We start from the raw sequence: 18,114 nt of genomic DNA, 5'->3' as shown, positions 1-18,114 counted from the left end.
ATGTCTAAGATTTCCATGAATAGCCAAAAGGTTCTGTTGTCCTTGTAAAAACTGCATTTCTCAAAAATATTTCAGACCATCATTGTGAGACGTGAGAGAGGGGAGTGTCACAATGCACAACAATGATTCAGATATAATACTGCTTTGGGGGACATATTTTGTGTTTTTGAACAGGGAAGATTATGTCCAGTCAAGCTAATTATAGAGGATTTATATAAGAGTGTAAATAATTCAAAACTGAACTATGAAAATTACATATCCATTATTGTGGGCAAGTGTCTGAAACACGTGATACAAACCTGCACGGAGGTATAATCAATACAATCTTCATTAATCTAGATGAGGTTTGCTTATTGCTCTTGCGTGAACATTATCCATGCCAGAATTGTAACCTGACCTGTTTTCCTTTAAAGTTCATTATTTAGAGATCAATGATGCATTGTACAACTGCAACAACAAAAACCATCCTGAGAGGGTAAAAAAAAATCAGCAACAAATAAAATATTGACAAGCTGTTTACTATTAAAGCGTTGACTCTCTTCTCCCATGAAATGAGAAAAATATAATATGATCTCTATTCAATGTCAGAAAACGTTCATGTTGAGCTTGGGACACACTCTAAATGAATCTGTTACTGCAAGAATCAAAATAGGAGAAATACAGCCCATCCTAACTAAATCCCCATGTGGCAATGCAGCAGCCAACTATACTGCATCCCGCAGGGAATTCTTGACTGCTGGAGGTCTCCTCAGGGTAAGAGGACATTTGTCCCCTTGCCCTGGGGTAAACCCCAGCAGGCGCTATGGATCAACTTGGATCTGTGCCAGCAAGTCCAAGTTGATCTGCACAGGTGGATCAGGCCCAGGAAGGGGATTAGGATTCAGTGTGCACTGCTGCCACCAAACCAAAGCCAGTCTCCTCCTGGGTCGGATCTGCCCAACTGCTCCATCTCCTCCCCATGCTGACCTCCCCTGCCTTGTTCAACCCCATCCCTGTCCTCCCCCACCTCATTCCACCCCCACCCATGCACCTGTGAGCCTCTGACACTGCACTCCAGCCTTCCCGCCAGAGTACTGGCTTCTCACAGTGCCACAAAGTGCTTTGTGGTGCTTTTGCCCCAGCCAGTGCTAGCAGAACACACATTTATCTAGCACTTCCCTTCAATAGGATTGGACCGATAGAAGTCAAATGTTATTCATACTGTTACTCTATCTTTATTGATGTAGAATCAATAGATCCTCAGAAAGGAGTCAGGAAAATAGTGCAGCTAAGTGTTAGACAAAGGAGATGGCCCGTTCTTCTGTGTCATCCTTCCTCCTTCTTTTGTGTATGCCCAGGAGAGCTCTTACTGACAATGGCAACTTCTCTCTGTCAGCATCTTTTTTATGCATGGAGGACTCTATTTCATAGCAAATTGAAACTGACCTCAGACAGCAAGAGCGGTGATATCACCTGCAGGAGTGTTCAGGTGCTGCTTTGAAGCATTTTTTCCCCAAGGAACTTAGCTGAAAAGACACAACAGGCTCAGTGGAAGACAAACTGAGATATTTGCTTAGGGTCATATGTTAATGTCTGGCCCATCGTCTTTCCCAGGAGCTATGTGAGCCACAGCATATGGCTCAGTTTTTATACATTTGTTTTGAACTACTGCAACACATTCAAGAGTTGGAAATGAAATTAGGTCTTTAAATGAAGTATAATAAATGTTATGTATGAGGGGATGAAAATGTCTCTAATGAAGGCATTTTAAGTTGACTTTTTATGTTGTTTAGATTTGGGGGGCATTGCTATGGGATGTCATGAGGAGCTCCTGCAAAGTATACCACTACACCCTGGGGACAAGAGGAAACAGATAGAATAATTGCATCATTAAAATGTAAACTTTTAAATGTGCACATCATGCACACCCATAAGCAACACTGATGGTAGACCTTCCTTTATCAAAGTCTGGATACTCTGCAGAGTTTTGTAGATAGAATTCACTGTGCATATAGAATGCATATAACCCCTGCTAATGGGGTAAGAGGCACTTTTTCAAGTGGGTGCTCCTTTTTTTAGCAGGGGGAGAGTAACTGGCCCACCTCACCCCAGCACTGTCTGTTCTAGTGGCTGTCTGCTGGTGTTCTTTTTGCATCTTTTTAGATTGTGAGCCCTTTTGGAACAGGGAGCTATTTAGTTATTTGATTTTTCTCTGTAAATCGCTTTGTGAACTTTTAGTTGAAAAGCGGTATATAAATACTGTTAATAATTAATTAATAATAATGCAACTGTCTTGCTTTTTGAGGACTAATGAGCCATAAGTGAGTACTGTACTCCTTTACTATGGAAAAAAAAGTTTTGAGTTTTAATGCTAACCAGAGACAGCTTCCTTAAATTCAGGTGGATTACCATTTCCTCCCCACCCCCTATCAGAGCACAGGACAAGTGAGATTGGGTTGAAAAGGGCCGCCATGTGTTGCTCAAAGACTTACAGAGAGCCTAACAAAATGTGCAGGTTCCCTTTCTTGGGGGGGGGTGGCAAAGAAACTACTGTCTTTTTTCCCCTTATGACAGAGATTCCCAAACTGGGGCATTCCAATGCCCCAACCAGGGAAGCTCTGTCACTGCCCCTTTAAAAGGCAGAGCAACACCAATGGCAGTGACATTGTTGCACTGCTGCAGAGGACAAAATGATTTTTTTTCCTACTTACCAGGGGGTTTCTATGGCCCTCTGGAGGGTGCAGCGAACCTATGGATCCCTCTGTAGCCCTCCCCGTGTCTCCAAACTGTGGTCCAGACCAACTTCCAGTTTCATGAAGAAAACAGAGGTGGATTGGGAAAGCATTTTAGAGATGCTGGAAGGACTTACACTAGCCAAACTCTCCCTGAAATTTTGGGAACCACTGCGCTATGGAGCCATCCTGACTCCAAGCTGAGTACCACCAATGAGAATCTCTGATTATCTTCCCCCCCTCTTTTATTAAATACAAATACAAAAAGTTAACAAAGAGATTACAAGTTGTGTGGCAAGTGTGGAGATCTCAAACTACATTTCTTTGTTTTACTACAAAATCATACAAAATACCGGGTAGATGGGACTCGTCAGCCTAGGAAGGCAGCTCATCTAAGAGAAGGAAACTCTGACCTCAAACCTCCACTGCCTTGTGGCTATATCCAGTTGTGGAAAAGGCTTCAGGAGTCAACCTCGAGGCAAAATCAGGAGCCGGAGTCCCTGAGGCAGTTCACAGCTGTAAACAGTCACGCTCTGGCAACTCCTGCGACGCTGCTGGAACCAACCGTATTGGCTTCTGCCTTTCCATTGGACCATTCCAGCGACGTGGAGAGGGGGGATTTGCTGCATGGGTAACAGCCTATCCTTCATTCCTTCTTTACCCAGGCTTCGTGCACTGGAGAGGACACTCCAACTTTGCCATACGGCGTCGGCACAATGCTATTCCAGAACCACCATTCAGAGCGCGATACCATAGTCTTTCGAGACTGAAGGTTGCCAACAATAACATACAAAATATTAGTTATCAAATGTTAAGCAATCTACACTTATTAAAAAGTACATTTTCAACCCAAAAAGAAAATTGAGAAAAACATAAAAGTTAAATCCCCTATCTACTCATCAAATTCATGGATTATTTGGCCCATTTTCCCTTCAATGCGCAGGAAGTCCATTAATGGTTTCCATTTGTCCATAAAAGTTTTTACTGACTTGTCTTTAAGAAGAATTGTAAGTTTATCCATTTCTGCCAATTCCAATACCTTTAGCCACCATTCTTCCAGTACAGGTATCTCTGGAACTTGCCAGTATTTGGCATACAATATTCTTGCAGCAGTTGTCATACATAAAAACATAGTTTCATAGTCTTTCTGAATTGAATCACCCAGTATTCCCAACAAAAAAGCTTCTGGTTTCATTTGTAAATTTACCTTAAATTTAAATTTAAGCATTTGTTGGTGTCCAATATTTTTTTTCCTTTGTACAGGTCCACCACATATGATAGAACATTCCTTTTTGTCTTTTAGACAATCTCTGATTCACAGGCCTACAAAATTGAGGGTCAGAAAAGTTTTTCCCAAACTTTATGGTGGTTTGATATGAATTTGGGATGCTGATTCCAAAAATGGCATCTGTTTTGCCCAATCACTTCCAGTATTGGAGATACAGTATAGCCTCATTAGTGAATGGTTCAAGCAGTTCTTCCTCACGAGGAAGCTGGTTGAACCATTCACTAAAGAGACTGTGCCGTGTCTCCAAACTACACGTGATAGGGCAAAACAGATGCCGTTTTTGGAATCAGCACCCCAAATATACCCAGGAATTGGTGTAATGTTTAAGGAAGCAAAATGCATGTTGGCCTGTGTTATCAATGCTAACTCCATTAAATGGGGGGTTGACTTTACAATCTATGGACAAGGGGTTCCCAGCCAGCATCTCCCTCTAGGGACTGGTTCTGGCCCCCCTTGCTTCAGGATGCCCATCAAACCCAAACCCTTAATGCCCAACCTGCACTTACCTGCCAGTTGTGATCACCTGGCTAGACAACCCTCTTGGTCAACCTGTACTAGGTGAAAAAACTCGCTAGAAGTTTGGTTCCTCTGTCAATCAGAGTCAATCAGCTAGTCTCATATTGACCTCTGGGTTAGTTGGGAGAGCTGACTCCTCTCTTAACCAACTGAAAGGGAAAATGTTGGTGCAGCAGTTACTGCAGCTTAAGCCCCACCTCCCTTGCTCTGTCAGCTCCAGTGAGCTGTCTCCTCTAAGCTTGCCTGAACTGTGACGGAGTGGGGCAAAATGCCTTGTGGTGAGCTCCATCATAAGAAAAGCCGCAACTAACCCCCTATCCATTAGGCCAATGATTTTCAACCTTTTTCACCTCATGGCACATTGGGAAGCCACTAAAATGGTCAAGGCACACAATCAGTTTTTGGACAATTGACAAGGCACACCACACTGCTTGTGGGGGCTAACATCCCCCAATGGCCCTACTAATAAATAAGAGCCCAGTCCTGTGGTCTGCGACGCGCCTCTGTGCCACGGACCACAGTCGCAAACGTGCCATAAGGCACGTTTGCAGGGCTTACCGCCACGCTCCCACCAGAGGTGGCTCAGCTCCAGCCGGTGCTGAGCCACCGCCCAGCGGGCACCCGCGTTCCACAGCTCAGCAGTGCCTGCAACCACCAGGCTATGGAATGGGGGCGTTTCTGGAGGCATGGGGGAGGTGTTCCGGGGAGGGGTGGGAGGGGGTGTTCACGGGGGCGGGGGAGAGGCGAATCCACGGAGCCCAGCTCTGCAGGATCCAGGGCGCTCGGGCAGGTCTGCTCGCCCTACACGAGCGCCTTCACATTAGCGGCGACCAAACAGTCGCCGCTAAAGTGAGTAGTCCCATTGCAGGACTGCTTCCCTTACTCGGGGGAAGGGGACGAACGCCCCCTTCTCCCGAGGAGCCTCCCACTGTAGCACGGGAGGCTCTGGATCCGGCAGGAGCCCTTTGTGGAGCCGCCGGGTCCCGCAGCTCCGGGCAGCTCAGGATTGGGCTGCCCCCCTCTCCGAAATTCCTGTGGCACACTTGGAGAACATTCACAGCACACCAATGTGCTATGGCACAGTGGTTGAAAATGGCTGCATTAGGTCCACTCTCCTCTTCCCTGAAGTAGAGCACTACAGCTTATGAACAGTCAGAATACCTTCATTATTGTTCTTAAATGAGGGGTGGCATGTCTACTAAAAAGCAAGTCCCATTAAATTCAATGGGACTTATTCCCAGAGAAGTGTGTACTGCCAGAGTCCTATCATTGAAAACAGATCCTGACTGAATTAGTAAAATTTACCAAGTCCCAGAAAGCTTGTTGATGTTTGTTGATTAATGCAATGAATAGGAAGGTTAATCAACCTCATTCCCCCTGTGTTTTTTCTTTCTGATTTCTTTGCTTTTGGAAACAAGTAATCCTCCTGGTGCAGTCTTCACCCTCCTGCCTTTGGTTTATCCCAGAGTGTCTGACTAGCACCAATGAATGGGTGACTCCCAAGTTATTCACCTAATTGTACACCTGCATTTTCTCCTCTCCCATTCATATGTATCCTTATTGCCTCTGCATTATTTATCGGCTACCTTTAGACTAGGAGCTGCTACCTGCCTAATAAAGACATTCCTCCACATTCTAAAACAACTAAACTTGCAAGGTTCTTCCCTGCGTCACAAGGCATCTTAAAACACATAAGTAAATTGTAAATATATTGGTTTCGGCAAGCCAGCCGTATCGTCTATCTGGGGTATATTCCTGCAATTTACACCTCCGTATAAACAGGCCAATTAGAGGAATTTAACAAGCAATGTGCTTAGGACGCTAAAAGAGCTACCATAACCTTGAAAGCCAAGTTATAACGTTTTTATGTGACTTTTTACCGCATATTTATAATCTTGTTAGGTGCGATGTGGCATCATTTGAGGCTGTTGTAAAATTAAGCATTACACCAAACTGATTCTTGTCACCTTTATGACGCGTTTGTCTTCAGCATCACCCGGGATCCATCAGTTGTAGACTTTTATAAGCCAACCAGCTACTAAATTATCTAAAGCACTGGTTTGCTGCTGTGAATCTCAAGTTTGGAAGTGCACAACGATACTTTCCTCATCTCAGTCCCCTGCCTGCTACCTTTTGCTTGGCATGTCGATTAGAGCATGTGTTACCAGAATAAAAACAGTCTGTTTAAAACTAATGCCAGTTAGAGTCCAACAACACATTATGAAATGAGTGCTACCATGCATGAGGTGCTTTTGTTTTCTTTACTGTAGAGAATAGTTGCTAGGGTCCGATCTGGGTTGGTTGGGGATGGAAAGAGGAAGAATTAATCATCGGTCCTGATCTGCCATGGTGCGAGGCAAGTCAGGGAGAGGAAAAAGTGGGATGAGAATAGTGGCAGCAGTCTCCCTCCCAGACACTTCCCATCCCTTCCCTTCTCCGCCCCATTCTGCCCACTTTCTGCCTCCACTGCTGGCATACCAGCTTCAGCAGGGCAGCAGTCTCCAGTGGTGAGACTGCAGTGCCTCTACCTCTTGGACAGGGCTTGCAAAATGGCCGCCAGTGGCACGCTGTGCACACCATCAACAGCCATTCTACTGCAGTGGAGCACTGCTCCACTGTTGTAAAATCCTTCACGTGCTGGTCCAATCCTAGTTAGTATTGGGCTCTTTGGTCACTGGCTGCTACTGGTCACTGAGCCTAATTGGCTTGCCCAAGTGGAGGTGGGGTGGTGGTCTTGGTCTTTTATTTCTGTGTGTAAGCCCAATTGTTAAATACTTGCTGCCTACCTTACCACTTAAATGGTTCTCCTTCTGTAATGAAGGAGACTTCTGTGGCTATTGCGACATGAGGAAAGAGCATAGTGCAGCAAAGGTTTTCTTAAGTTATTATGGCTCTAATCAATTTACCTTTGGTTAGTTGTGATGAAGTTCCATTGAACTCATCTGGATGTACTTATGAGCAGACATGTAGCGCATTGCACCATTCATCTCAGGAGAACTTCAAGGTGAGTAACTTTTACATTGATTAGGAACTATTAGTTTGAGGTTCTAGTGGATGGAAATAAGGTTTTTCAGATCATCATTTCCTTCTTGTCCGTTCACAACAGAGCCATGCCTGAGCTACTACTCTAGTATTATTTAGAAATAGAATTAACAGGGTCTTTTTTTTAGCAACCATAGTTTCCTCCACTTTCTTCCACTCTTTTATTCTCTACCATTATCATTCATCTTAGTTTTGTGGGTTTCTTTTGTTCTTAATTTTTTTATCAACAGTCTCCCTGGACCACCTGAAATCAAAAGCTGAAAGATAAAATTGTAATTATGTCTGATTGACATAGAGTTCAATTACATGAGTTTATTAAGTCTGCTCATTTTCTCCACTTTTCAAGAAGTATTCAGTTGTCGAAGGGGAATCATGATAAGGTTAAGATGTCATTTGTTAAAAAGGTTAGGTGCTACTGTGCCAATTTTTACATACATACATACATATATACATACATTTAGAAACTGAAGAATTGGCTGAGATTTCCTTAATGGTGGTTAACACCTGGAAAATGTTTCATCCTTGGGCAAACTACTTGTGTGTGTGGCAAAAAAGCAGCAGTTTGCAGTTGGACTGTGGCTTGTGAGACGAGTCACAAGAATGTGGCTGGATAGAAAAAGGTTGAAGGGAGGGGGTTCTAAGTGGATACTGCTTGCTTTGGGGGAACCAAGGCTGATTAACCCACAAAGGCTGTCTGCTCTGTTCAGGGCCAGCCTTGGGAGCTGCGGTTCCCAACTGGAAGCATTTATTTTTTTGTGGGACCCCAGTTTCATAGCCAAGGTCTGTAGAGAGATCAATAAAATTTATTATAAATTTTATCTCTGTGGTAGAATGGAAAGCAATCAGAACGTCACTTAAATGTGCCTGTGAATTAATAGACCATATTAAGCACATTTTAATATAAAAATGCATACAAACTAGAGTCGCTAACCCGAGCATAGGGGAGGCCCTTAGACACGGGGCCCAATTGGCAGTTATTGGTCCAATTGGCTTAAAGCCGGCCTTGGGTCTGCCTTGCTTTCTGTTTTCTCTGTTATGCTAAGTATAGATCTCTGTAAATATACAAACATCACCCAAAAACAACCAAAACTCCACACAAAAACTGTAGGTTTTCCAACACTCTGTCATCCAACGGAAGCAGAAACCTGTGAACCTGCTTACTGTTTGGGGAAATGGAGAGCATGACACAGGTGTTTAGAATTTTACCTCAGAAGATTATCTTCCCAAGGACCACTTCTGGGTATTGCTTTGGCTTTTCTCAGAACACGCTTTTTTCCCCCTTAAAAAATATTTAAATATTAAACACGAAAGCGTAACTGTGCCCTGCAGGGAAGAGAGAGCAATAAAAACCATGCTTGAGAAAGCCGAAATCTGTTCCATGCCATCGACGCTTGCTGACATAGATTCATCTTCTGGTTTAGAAGGTTTGTCAGCACTCATTGTTGTGGGCTCCTGTCATTAAGCTTGCCGTCACGTTGCTGCCTTGTTCTTTTGAAACACAAGGAGCTCTGAAATGAGCACAGAAATCTATTTATTTCCCCCTTTTTAAATTTGTTTGACTGGGGGGGGAATAATCTTTTCTTGTTAGAGTTCATAGTTCTCCATAGCCTAGTAAGCAAAATCTTATATTAATAAACCAAAATGGGTAGGGGGGGGAAGGGTGCAAAAGCCAGTGCAAATTGTTTGTTCAGAAGTGAATGGCATAGCAGCAGATGGTTCATGGGACCCTAGCGACAGCTGTTTGAGTAGTAGGACCGGCATATCAAGAATTAGAGTACGATCCGATCTCTTTCTTCAACAGTCTGGAAACGTCACAAAAAAGGGTGCAAGTGCAGCTCTTCTCCTGCTCCATTCTTATCCTCTGACCTGTCCCATTTGCTGGAACATGGAAGCAAGGGTGGTGTGACTTAGAATGGCCACTTGATGCCATTCCATGTCTCCCACATCTGCTCTACAACTCCCCAGCCCTTTCTGTGATCCTGAAGTGCTTTGTTTGCACTGTCCCTGTAAATAAAACCGGAAGTCCCACGCATCTGGTTTTGACAAGAGGGGGATTATCTGCTTCTCACTTGAGGAGGGAAGCAGATCATTCCAGTTTGCATCAGCAGCGGATTGGAGAGAGGCACCAGTGCTGGCAGCTGAAATTCACTGTCCCTCTGAACTTCTGAAAAACTGTCACTTTTGCAGCCCATATCAACTGGCCTCGTGGATGGGCCAACCTTGCCAAAAGTATGGAAGCTTGGCAAATAGGACCATGGGAAAAAAGAGAGGCAAGAGAAATCCGCAGCTGCATACATTTTGATTGCTTTTAAAGTGATAGGATGGTCCACCATATTGTGAACACATTTATGAGAGCTGGTTAAATGTAGTTGGGGAAGAGACTGAGCTGCAAATCAGAACTTTCCTGTTTTGAACCTTGCCTCTCACCCAAAGTCACTAGGCTTCTGGCAGTGAGTTTAACTGTTTGGGGGCAGCCTCACCACTCACTCACAAAACCCCCTCAGTCTTTCCAGTCTCATGTGCAGTCAAATTGACACCATGCTTAGAGTCCAATCCTATGCATGTCTACTCAGAAGTAAGTTCCATTATAGTCAGTGCGGCTTACTCTAAGTAAGTGTGGATAGAATTGTAGCCTCAGTGCCTTTATATTGTTCTCCTTTATTGGAGCGTATGTGCGGATTTAATTTTAGTGTGCCCCCTTCCCCATGTTTGTAAGTTATCCCCACAATAAAGTTTTGTTGTTACACTTCCATCCTTGCCTCCCTTTTCCTTCCCACTGAATCACTGAGCTGTGCCACTGCATAGGGTCAGCACAAAATAGCATAGGGGGCCAGTTTATTCTTCCTCCCCCCATTTTCCCAGCTTTTGAGCCAAAAGTTTCCACTTGAGAACTTTTGGCTCAGGCCTAAATTCTCTTTAAGGTACAATCGCACTCTCCCTTGAGCTTGTTTCAAATCCATTTTGTAACCTGACAGGTATCTTAGGCCTGGCAAGACATCGCTAGATGCTATTACTAGTGTCTACAAAAGCTCCTGTAATATCAAAATGTAACGCTGCCCTCATTGATTGGCACAGATAGTGAGGGCATTGCTTCTTGTGCTGCAATTTTGTAAAATCCCTTGTAACATTATCCGGACCAAGATTATGAATGGCAGGCTTATCATAATCCAGATCTCTGAAATGCCTTTTTATTAAGTGGGGCTGAGATAGGGCTGTCGTCACACAATATTGTTCAGTCAGGAGTTCTGTGATGAATTTCCTTGAAGTAACAGAAGCAACAAAGAACTGAAAGGAAAATGGCATTTGTTTCCTAGATGGGTTGCAGTTGTGTTTACACAGCAAAGGCTACATTCCTAGATCCAGGGTGTTGCTCGAGAGTAACAGTACACTCACCAGCAATATTTTTATTAGTTCATTACCCGGAAGGATTTCCCAGCTTAATTCAGTGACTTCCCAAATGTACTCTGTTGCCTTGTATGGGAGAGGTGAAAAGGCTGCAATCAGAAAAGCCATTTGAAGTTTTTGCTGGAGCAAATGTCAACTTGCATTGAACAAATATCAAGAAAGTATTGTCTATTCCAGCGAGGCTTTCAGTGTTTTCAGGATGTATGTAGGGATTCATTTGCTATGGAAATGAACCTGACCCAGTATGGTTTTTGTTCCCCAAAATAGCATATGGTGGGGAATGCAACATGGAGTGGAACCATGGCAAGGGCAAAGTATTCAAGCCCCACTCAGTCCCATCCTATTTTCACCCCATCTTGTGCCCTGCATGCACTATTTTTGGAAACACACAAAAAACAAGCTATGTACAAATTTAGTGTGGCCTTTAGTTCACTGTTAGCACTTTTGCTGATGGCTTCCAGAATTTTTTCCTCAGAGCTTCTCAAAGTAACGTGTAAAATGGAGCCATTCTGAAATGGCGAACATTTTGGGGGGGGGGGTCATGCAATCTTTGCTATTCTCCTTGTAACTCTGATGCCCTCTGTACTCCTCAGGATCCTGCTTTGAGTGGTCCCCTAAACTTCCAGGGCAGTTTTGGGAGGATGCAGAGAGCTTTTGGGCTGAGGTACCGGTGGACAAGTTTGCAATCACTGTCACCCTTCCTTGCATGCCCCTTGGGATCCTACCCAGTTAAACCAATCTAAAATGACAGATCAGCTAAAAACCTTCTGAAATGACTAAGGGCCCAGTCCTATTCAACATTCCAGTGCCGATGAAACCATGCCAACAGCGCGTGTGCTGCTTCCTACAGTGGGGGGGGGGGGGGGAGTCTTCAAGGTAAGGGAATATTTGTTCAGAGCTGCATTGCAGCTGGAAAGTTGGATAGGATTGGGCCCTAAGCCTTTTGCAAGTAAGACTGCAGTCTTGAGCTGGTTCACACATACAGCCCAAATGTATTAGCCACATATAGCCAAACATCCTATATTTGGATGCACTGAATCCACACTGGGCCCAGCCATACAGGACCTTAAAGGTAAACCTGAAGCCCAGTTTGATAGAAGTGCTATATCAGGGCATCTAGTTCCAACCTCAAATGTCTTCAAGTGAAGTCTCTGGAATCTTTCATTGCATTTATGAATGCTATCTTCATGTGCTCCTGGAATAAAATCAAAGCTTTTGGCAGGATATTTTTGGAGCATAATTTTTACACGTTGGAGAAAAGCTGCCACACTTTCCTTTGGCAGGATCTCCCTTGAAGAAGGGGGGAGGGCAGAAAACCTTTTACATTTGCTTTTCGTTGCAGATTTTTGTGTAAGAGCCAATATCTAGCCCTCAGCCGTCTATTATTAACGTGACTGCTTAATTCATATCTCCACATTCCTGTTCTGACTGGGTTGCATTCCCTTTTTAAAAGCTCTACTTGTAGTCGTGCAGATATTGAAAACGCATTTAATTAAAGAAGACAATTGTAATGATTTATATCCGTGTGTGCATAAATCATCACTATTCAGTCAATTTGTGAAAAGCTTTCTGAATTTTATTTATAAAATATGAGTGGGAAAAGGAGGGGTGGGGAGACAACCATGGGAACAAATTAGTCATTTTCCTTCCAAACTGCTTCTTTCAGCCAGTTTACCGTTCAGATGTGCACATAAGCTGTCTCACAGAGTTTGGTAGGAATAATGCTTATTTTTCTGTATGTAGTAAATGGTTGTGTCTTACTGTCTTTTTCAGCTATACAGCCCAATCCTATGCTGACCATCTCTAATGGAACATGCATGCATGCTGTCACAAACACAAGGCCTGCACCAGCCTGCTGCCACCTCTTGGAGCCCTGCGCCTGCTGCATCAGATAGGCTCTCGCCACTGGGCAGCGGGAGAGTGAAGGAGGATGGAATGGAGGCAAGGGAGACTTTATGGCAGTGATTTTCAACCTTTTTCATCTCATGGCACACTGACAAGGCATCAAAATTGTCAAGGCACACCATCAGGTTTTTGACAATTGACAAGGCCCACCATACTGCCAGCAGGGGGCTCACATCCCCATTGGTCCTAGTAATAAATGACCTTCCCCCAAATTCCAGTGGCACACATGTGGATCACTTGTGGCACACCAGTGTGCCAGGGCACAGTGGTTGAAAATGGCTGCTTTATGGTGTGGTGGGAGCTTGGGGAGGGGTGGTTCAGGCTTGAGAGGGGGGTGCGGATGGTGGCTGCAGCTACCACTGCGTCCTATCCCCCCTTCCAAGCCTGACATGCAGCAAAACAGCCATCACTGTATCCTGCACAGGTTGCTGAAGATCTCTTTGAGATAAGGGGACTTTTGTCCTCTTGACCTTAGTAAGTCCTAGGAGCCTCTATGGGGCTTCAGGCTCACGCTAGCAAATTCCCTGGTGCAAGACCGAGCAGCCTTGTGTTGGCAGTTCAGGCCTGGGGGGTGATAGGACATGGCAGAGCCTTCTGCCACCAATCCCGCCCCTTCCCAGGCCTGATCCATCCCTCCACGCCCCCTCCCCATTACATCTCCTTCCCATGCAGAGCTTATTCGTTCAGGCATTTGCTGGTCTCCCGCTGGCCAGTGCAGGCCTTTCTGCCAATGCCACAACATGCCTTACAGCATGCGTGTTCCTCCCACTGGTGCTAGGCCAGATAGGATTGGGCTGCCCATGTTTGCAGATATTCTGTAATAAATATCATAAGATCTAAGCGTGTATATAAATTATATATATAAAAGGGTTAATTTAAATTATATTAGTCTTGTTTTTGTCATTTTGTTTAAAGGGAATTGCTATGGTCAACTTACAGTCAAAACAAGAATGTTTTTAAGAGAGTATAGTGTTAGACAGAGGTACAGCCTTTTTTAAATGACTTCTATATGCACTTACTTAGGAGTAAGCTCCACTGTATATGGGGCATATTTTCTGAGTGAAATGCACAGAACTGGGCTGCTGGTTGACTTTTTTCTTGGTCTTCAATTGCAAAAAAAGAAAAAGAAAAAAAAGAAAAATAGGTCAAAGGGATATTGCTTTTAAAAGGTGAAAGGTTTGACATTAGCATCCTGTTTCTCTTCCTCTTGTAATAACCAAATCCTCTGAGCTACCTTTCCTGTAAGTGTCTGCCCCTGTTCTCTTTGAGACTCAACAAACTAAAGAAAACATAAATCAAGACCTGGGAGATGCATTATCTCCTTCACCCAGATGATCTAGGCTATCTATCATAACCCATAAAAGCCATTTTAGTATGAAAACCTTGAGTTTGGAAGAACTGCATTCATCATGGGACCAAAAAGAGAGAGAGAGGAAAAAAAGGAAAATCCCTGGAAATCTATTTGGTTTTTCCTCTCCCCAAGTTATTCCAACTTGCTTTGGGTTAACTGCAAACTGAATTTCTTTCTTTTGTTACCTGGGCAAGGAAAAAACAGCAAAAGTTAGTTTGAAGGGTGGTGGTGGTGGTGATGATACTTATATACTGCTTTTCAACAAAAAAGTTCACAGAGCAGTGTACAGAGAAAATTTAATAATTAAATGGCGCCCTGACCCAAAGGGCTCACAATCTAAAAGATGCAGAACACCATTAACAGTCAATGGAAAAGACACTGCATGGGTGAAGGGAGAGTTATTCTTCCTCTGCTAAATATAAGAGGAGCACCACTTGAAAAATTGCCTCTTTCAAGTACTTGCTCTATGTTTATCATTGACTGCCCCCCCCAAAAAAAAAAAAAAATTTGCAATGTTTGAGCAAACATGTGTTTTCTGTTTGTACTGAATGAATTGTACTGAATGTTAGAAATTGGCTCCCCCCCCCCAACTTACATGCAGTCATGTGTATAATTTTGGTGTTGCAAATATTCTTTGAAAAGTCTGATAGTAATAAGAAAATGCAAAACCTCCTGAGACATTGGCTAGTGAACCACAAATGACATGAGACATGATCAGCTTGGACTGAAATGCACCATATTAATGACTTAACCAATCAAAACACATACTGCAGTAGGTCCTATCTACACAGAACTCATCTTCCCTTCTTCTTCAGTGCTGGAACCTACCCCAGAGAAGATAGATGTTACTGCCACTTCCCCCTTGGATGTTATCACCCAGGCTCCAGCCTGAGGTCACCTCGTGATGACTCCAGGTTTTCCATGCCAGCCCCTGCAAAAGGGTTCAAGGCAGCTGAATTGTTCAGGTGATCCCAAATCTGACTGCCTTGGACTTTAAAATTCAAGTCTGTTCAGCTTGGAGTAAACAAAGTAATTTGGCCACTTCAACCCACTTTCCAGGGATTAAAGCTGAAAAGCTGGGATCATTGGAAGACCATCTCAAGTTGGAGTCATAGTGGTGGCACTCAAGGGGAAAGGTGGAAGCAACAGTTGTGTGCTGTGTTTTCCAGGATAGATGCCCACGCTAAAAAGGAGAGGCGTGTCGAGGAGATGGGGCCCACTACAGGATAGTAGTTATGACTGATTATTGTAGGCAATATATGTGGCCCAATATTATTCCAAATGATCTCATGTCTTGTGTCATTTGTGGAGCCTGCTGGGGCAATGCAGTTCATCCACCGCATTAGGGCAGGAACACTCTTTGCCTGGTCCTGCTCTGCATGAGGCAAGGAAGGACAGAGTGGCACCTGATTGGTGCACTGGGTCCTCAGAATGGGACTAGGGCAGTGGGCCCAATCCTATCCAGTTTTCCAGTGCCGGTGCAGCTATGCCAATGGGGCATGTGTTGCATTCTTTGGTGGTGGGGCAGTGACATAAGGGGTTAGGATTGCAATCTTAGTGAGAAAATAAGTGTTTATTTCTGGTTTTCACCTGTTTAATGACATCACTTCCTGCCTAATAATATGACTTCCAGCCCTCAGCAGGTGTCATAAATGCTATTTGGCCCACTGTATGAAAAGAGTTTGACACCCCTGCTCTAGATGAAGGGTGACTCTGGGTGCTACCCTGTATGCCTTTATGAAGCTGCCTTACTAAGTACAAGTCCATATAGCCCACTGTTGTGTACTATGATTGGCAGCAGGTCTCTGGGGTCTCCCCTAGCCCTGCTACTTGAGATCTTTTAACTGAAATGGATGAGGATTGAACCTGGGACATTGCATGCAAAGCAAGTATCTCCAGTAATATGTGAACGATGGTCCACTTCAAAGTGCTCAGACATGTTAGAAAGCCACCAATGTGGAAACTGTGTGCTGCTTTGTTTTGTTGATCTGCTGTGTATGATTAAAAAATGATTAAAAAATGGCCTTGTCTTGTTTTCAGCCTGCAGCATTTGTTGTGTGAACTGGCCTGGAGAGGCATAAAGAATTCAGATCAATCCTGAAAAGGCAAAGAAGGAATTCAAACCCTCTGCTTAAGGTGTTCCTAAAAGAGTCACAAATTGCCCAGTTCATGCTTTGGTTTGGTGTGACTGTCAGCACCATGACAGGTGCACTTGCAGGTGGCAGAGCCCATGTTTCCCATTGCAGTTCTAACAACTCCCAAGACAGCTTCTGTGAAGAGGCAGACTAAAACTATAACCATGCGAGCTTGGAAATTTAAACAGCTACAAGAGTCAAAAAGACAGTGGAACGGGTCCGATGAATTATGAAACACTTGGAAGGAGATCACAGGATCATGATCTTATATCTTGGCTTGATTTGTCTTTTCCCCTGTGTGGAGTATGTCAAATGAGGTTTTCTAGGCTCTCTGTCCCCCTTCATATTTAACCTGTGCTGACCTGCCTTCCTGAACTTGTTAATAAAGAGCAGAACCAAGCCTCAAGAATATGCATAATGAAGCAGTTTCCAAGTAGCTGGGTCAGCTACGGCAATTTTCAATTAGCTGGGTCAGCTACAACAGGAGGGGATGGTGGGGGGGGGGAAGTGTGTCCTGCGATCATTGGCACCGTCTGTTGAGTTATGTAGCTGGAAGCAGACAAAAGAAAGAGGCACTATCTGTAGCTAGGCCTGGAAAGTTGGTCTTTTGTTCCTCTTTGCTGTTAAACTGACAAAATGATACAGGCAAAGTATGTGAAACCTCAGAGTCTCCTCTGCAATGCTGAAATATAAGCAAGCCCTTCTGGGAAGCTGGGCAGCAGATTTGACTGCCCAGAGTGTCCCTCTCTTCTGAACAAGGAGAACTTTTCATGGCATCTGTGCAGAATGCTCGGTTGTGCTCCAGACAGGGACTGCATTCCAGGAGCACAGCAGTTGCTCTAGGGCAGTGCTTTTCAACCAGTGATACTAGCAGTATGTCACAGTATGGGAGGTAGTTCTTGGCTCCACTGGCCTGGTGACCACATGGGACTTCCCCACCTGGTTTGACACCACTGGGAGTGTAGATGGCTGGGTCAGTGGATAGGAGGGGGCTATGCAGCTGCTAGCATTACTAAAACAGCAATGTTTGAGCAAGAGGAAACAGAGAAAAGCAAAGATCAGGAGACAGCAGCAACTGAAGAAGCCTTTCGCTGGCTGCGGTAAAACTACAGAGTAAACTGTCTGCGAGATGCATGGCTTCTGCCTCTGATGACAGTGGTGGTGCTTGCAAAAGGGTTGCCTACCAAAGTCCAGCACGATCCAAGTCCAGCACTCTAACCATTACATGACATTGGCCTGGTTTTCAGTAGCCGAATGACTTGAGTGCAGATGTTCCAAGGTGCGAGACAACATTGCATGCCTTGCCAGTTGTACAGTGTGGTAACTCCGCTCAGAATGTGCAGTGAAAGAAAATTTAGGTCATTCCCTCCCCTGTCCCATGCCGAGCTACACATTTGGACTGGTTACGTGGGGAATAGGGTAGGTGAACACAAACTGTTCTTAAGCAGTTCATCAATCGTACCCCTGTTGCTAATTGCTCAGTTACTGCCTTATGGTACAATTACTGGGGCACCTTCCTTATGAGGAAAGGCTACAGCGTTTGGGCCTCTTCAGCCTAGAAAAGAGGCGCCTGAGGGGGGACATGATTGAGACAAACAAAATTATGCATGGGAAGGATAAAGTGAATAGAGATGCTCTTTACACTCTCACATAACACCAGAACCAGGGGACATCCACTAAAATTGAGTGTTGGGAGAGTTAGGACAGACAAAAGAAAATATTTATTTACTCAGCATGTGGTTGGTCTGTGGAACTCCTTGC

General features: G+C 44.3%; 1 pseudogene; it reads left to right on the top strand.

Moving 5' to 3' along the window:
- The window catches only part of LOC136638566 (zinc finger protein 721-like), a 1,054,179-nt pseudogene that overhangs the window by 471,100 nt on the left and 564,965 nt on the right, over positions 1–18,114 (top strand).

This window comes from Tiliqua scincoides, chromosome 2 (genome assembly GCF_035046505.1).
Source record: "Tiliqua scincoides isolate rTilSci1 chromosome 2, rTilSci1.hap2, whole genome shotgun sequence".
Taxonomy (NCBI): domain Eukaryota; kingdom Metazoa; phylum Chordata; class Lepidosauria; order Squamata; family Scincidae; genus Tiliqua; species Tiliqua scincoides.
Note: the sequence above shows the minus strand (reverse complement) of the source record. Positions and strands in the feature narration are given on the sequence as shown.